Source organism: Magnolia sinica, chromosome 12 (genome assembly GCF_029962835.1).
Source record: "Magnolia sinica isolate HGM2019 chromosome 12, MsV1, whole genome shotgun sequence".
Lineage (NCBI taxonomy): Eukaryota > Viridiplantae > Streptophyta > Magnoliopsida > Magnoliales > Magnoliaceae > Magnolia > Magnolia sinica.
Genome location: NC_080584.1, coordinates 43,191,532 through 43,196,783, shown reverse-complemented (window position 1 = coordinate 43,196,783; position 5,252 = coordinate 43,191,532).

Below are 5,252 nucleotides of genomic sequence, written 5' to 3'. Positions count from 1 at the left end.
AGAATTGAGTGAGGCAAGCTAAAAATTGAGCTAGGTAACCTACAAATTCAGCAAGGCAACCTAGGAATTGAGTGAGGCAACATAGAAATTAAGCGAGGCAAGGTGGGAATTGAGCGAGGCAACATAAAAATTTAGCAAGGCAACCTAGGAATTGAGCGAGGCAAGTTAAAAATTGAGCGAGGGAACCTAGAAATTTAGCAAGACAACCTAGGAATTCAGCAGGGCAACCTAGGAATTGAGCGAGGTAACGTAGGAATTCAGCGAGGCAACCTAGGAATTAAGTAAGGGAAGCTAGAAATTAAGCGAGGGAACCTAGAAATTCAACGAGACAACCTATAAATTGAGCAAGAGAACCTAAAAATTCAGTGAGACAACCTAAATATTGTGCGAGACAACCTAAAAAGTGAGCGAGGGAACCTAAGATTTGAGCAGGGCAACATAGACATTAAGCGAGGCAAGGTGGGATTTGAGCGAGGCAACGTAGAAATTCAGTGAAGCAACCTAGGAATTGAGAGAGGCAACTTAGGAATTGAGCGAGGCAACTTAGGAATTGAGCAAGGGAATCTAGGAGTTGAACGAGGCAACGTAGTAATTCAACGAGGCAACTTAGGAATTGGGCGAGGGAATCCAGAAATTCAACGAGACAACCTATAAATTGAGCGAGGCATCTTAGGAATTGAGCGAGGTAACGTAGAAATTGAGCGAGGGAACCTAGGAATTGAGTGAGGCAACGTAGAAATTGAGCGAGGGAACATAGGAATTGGACGAGGCAACATAGAAATTTAGCGAGGTAACCTAGGAATTAAGTGAGGGAAGCTAGAAATTGAGTGAGGAAACCTAGAAATTCAGCGAGGCAACCTATAAATTGAGCGATGGAACCTAGGAATTGAGCGAGGCAACCTAGAAATTGAGCAAGGCAATGTTGGAATTGATCGAGGCAACGTAGAAATTCAGCAAGGCAACCTAGGAATTGAGCGAGGGAAGCTAGAAATTGACCGAGGGAAGCTAGAAATTGCAAGAGGCAACCTAAACATTGAGCAAGACAACCTAAAAATTGAGCAAGGGATCTTAGATATTGAGCAAGGCAACATAAGAATTGAACGAGGTAACGTAGAAATTGAGTGAGGCAAGGTAAGAATTGAGCAAGGCAACGTAGAAATTCAGTGAGGCATCCTAGAAATTGAGTGAGGCAACCTAGGAATTAAGCAAGGTAATGTAGAAATTGAGCGAGGCAACCAAGGAATTGAGTGAGGCAACCTACAAAATGAGCGAGGGAACTTACGAATTGAGTGCGCCAACTTGAGGCAACGTAGAAATTCAGCGAGGCAACCTAGGAATTGAGCGAGGCAAGCTAAAAATTGAGCGAGGGAACCTAGAAATTCAGCAAGGCAACCTAGGAATTGAGTGAGGCAACGTAGAAATTGAGCGAGGTAAGGTGGGAATTGGGCAAGCCAAGGTGGGAATTGAGTGAGGCAGCCTAGGAATTAAGTGAGAGAAGCTAGAAATTGAGCGAGGCAATATAGAAATTGAGCGAGGGAACCTCAGAATTGAGCGAGGTAACATAGAAATTGAGTGAGGTAACATAGAAATTCAGCGAGGCACCCTAAGAATTGAGCGAGGTGAGTAAAAAATTAAGCGAGGGAACTTAGAAATTCAGCAAGGCAACCTAGGAATTGAGCGAGGCAACATAGGAATTGAGCGAGGCAACGTAGGAATTGAGTGAGGTAACCTAGGAATTGAGCAAGGGAAGCTAGAAATTAAGTGTGGGAACCTAGAAATTCAGCGAGACAACTTACGCAATTTCTAGGTTGCCTCGCTTAATTTCTAAGTTGCCTGGTTGAATTTTTAGGTTTTCTTGTTTAATTTCTAGGTTGCCTCACTCAATTTTTAGGTTACCTCACTCAATTTTTAGGTTGCCTCGTTGAATTTCTAGGTTGCCTCACTGAATTTTTACGATGTCTCGTTGAATTTCTAGGTTGCCTCGCTGAATTTATAGTTTCCCTCGCTCAAATTCTAGATTGTCTCGCTCAATTTCTACGTTGCCTCGCTAAAATTCTTTATTCCCTCACTCAATTTCTAGGTTGCCTCACTCAATTTGCCTTAATCAATTTCTAGGTTTCGTCACTCAATTTCTAAATTGCCTTGTTCAATTCTAGGTTCCGTTACTCAATTTCTAGCTAGAAATTCAACCATGCAACCTAGAATTTAAGCGAGGCAACCTAAAAATTGCACAAGGCAACATAGAAATTGAGCGATGCAACATAGAAATTGACCGAGGCAATCTAAAATTTGAGCAAGGAAAACTAGAAATTCAGTGAGACAACCAAGAAATTGAGTGAGGGAACCTAGAAATTCAACGAGGCGACCTAGCAATTAAGCGAGGCAAACTAAAAATTGAGCGAGGCAAACAAGATATTGAGCGATGCAAGGTGAAAATTGACCAAGGAAAGATAAAATTTGAGTGAGGCAAGCTGGAAATTGAGCGAGGCAACCTAGAAATTGAGCAAGGGAACCTAGAAATTCAGCAAGGCAAGCTTGAAATTGGGTGAGGCTAACTTGAAATTCAACGAGGCGAACATGAAATTCAGCAATGTTAACATGAATTGGAATGAACTTTAAATGTAATTGAACTAGCCTAATAATTTACTCTTTGGTGAATTTGACCGAGCAGTTAATGAAATTGACCGAGCTTTACATGAAATTCAATTTCTCTTCGGTGAATTTGACCGAGCAATTAATGAAATTGACCAAGTGGTTCATAAAATTTTTTGTTACATTACGTGAATCCGTGGAAGTTCCCTATCATATTTTTATGATATCTCTGTCAAATTTATGAATTGCTCGGGGAATTTCACCAATCATGAACCGAGAAGTAGGTCAAATGGACCAAAACCTCTCACAAATTGGATTTACAATTTGCTCAGTACACTCTTATAGTACTGAGTTAACTGAGTTGGGCCCGCCTTGAATGTATGTGGACTATCCACGACGTTCATCCATTTTTCCATCTAAAGTAAGGGTTTGAGCCCAAAATGGTGGCATATCGAAATATCAAGTGGATCATACCACAGGAAACAGTGGTTCCACCGTAGAAACCTTGTTATGCCCCAACAATGATGTTTTATTTGTAATCCATCATGTTCATAGGATGATTTTTACATGGATGAACCGAAAACCAAGATGCGAGCTTCATCCAGCAGTTCAATGGCCCACAAAAAATTTACACCGTTTAGGTAAATATACTAAATTATACCTGTGATGCGTGCTTTCTTCCGTGGATGGACCATTTCTAGAAAATTGAGAGAATGCAAATGAATGGAGAGGGTGGGATCCAGCTAGAGGATGGTGCTATCCAAGCAATGGAAGTACGTGCAGGATTTTTTGTCTCTTTTTTTTCGAAAATGGAGTGAGGAAAGGGAGGGAGAGGAATAGCAATAGAAATGAAAAAGAAGGGGTATTTTCGTCCTAAAAATTGCTGTCCACACATGTAAGTCTAAGTTGGTAAGTTAAGTTTCGTTTTTTCATAAAAACCGCTGGATAAAAGGTGGCATCCACATTGGTAAATTTCTCAAATCGGATGCATGCCTGTATTCCTATACTCGTTTTAGAAATCAGGATTTACCAAGCGCACACGCGTTTGAAAGAGAACTCGTGTACACGTCATACGTGTACCAACATGGAACGTTTGTTGCGGATCCAATCTATCCATCAGAAGGGAACCACTGTATTTGTTCTCTATACAAATAATGATGTCGATCTACTTGTAAAGTGATCCACAGTTTGCAAAATAAGAATACTGATATGAAAATCTAGGCAATACAACAACCTTCTTCCAATATTGAGGCCTCATTCTAGGTAGACTATTTTTATTTCTGATAAAAAAATATAGAAGATGGGGCCAATCTGATGGATGGATCAGATCTTGTACCTATGTGCTGTGATGGGACATGTGAAGCGCGTACAAGATCTTTATTGCAAGCTCGTGTGCGCTTAAACAGCTTTTTGACGGGTCTGTAACGTCCAACGGATTGCGTAATGAGTAAACTCTGTGGGGGCCACTGTGATGTATATTTTGTATCCATACCGTCCATCCGTTTTACCGCTCATTTTACCTATTGAATCTAAAATTGAAGCATATCAAGTAGACCACGCTACAGGAAACAAAAGGAATTTGAACAATTACCGTTGAAGACATTCCGTGGCCAGGTAAGTTTCAGATCAAGATAATATTTGTGTTTTCCTTTCATCCATGTCTGCTTTACATTATGAACAGTTTGGATGGCTTGGATAAGACACATACTCAACGGTGGGCCACACGGAGTTTACTAAGTACGCTATACTCAGTACGCAATCCGCTTCCATCTATATATATGCGTGTGTCCGTCTCTGCATGCGTATAAAGTTCTCCACTCCTTCAAATCAAGAAAAGAAAGGGATGGGTGATATTCCTATCGGCAATTTGTTCTCCACTCCTTCAAAACGAGAAAAGAAAAGCATGGGTGAGGATTGTATCAGCAGTTTACCTCATGATATCCTTTTTCACGTTCTTTCTTTCTTGTCTACGAAAACCGTGGCAAGAATGAGCATTCTATCTAGAAGTTGGAAATCTAAATGGATTTCCATTCCGACTTTGGATTTCTCTTCCGACTTTGATAAACAATACTCCGATAAATCCACCGAGATTATCGACAAGCGTTTGAAAAAACACAAAGCAACCAACATAAAAACCTTCAAAATCCAACTATTTTTAGAGCAAGATTGCTCTCATTATGCAGACAAATGGACTCGTTACTTTACAGATAGATAAGCACAAGAGATGGACCTAGAATTCTATATGGGGGGTGATACACTCTTCCCATTACCTTCTTTCCTCTTCTACTGCCAATCCTTACGTATCTTGAAGCTCAATCATTGTATCTTGAATCCGCCTCAGGATTTCAATGGCTTCAGATCTCTCAAGACGCTTCATTTATTTCACGTGGAGGTTACAGATGAAGCAGTGCGTAAATTGGTTTGGACATGCCGTCTTCTTGAAATTTTAGAAATCATGGAATGCTTGGTTCTACAGAGGCATCTTCAGTTTTCAGCTCCGGAAATGAAGCTGAAGGAGTTAGTGATGTATAAATGTGGAGATTTGGAAGAGATCGAGATTGATGCTCCTAATCTCTTATCACTTGCCTATGAAGGGAAATTTCTGAAGCCTACCATAAGGAACGTACCGTGCTTGCTCGAAGTCAAGCTTTCTTTCTTTT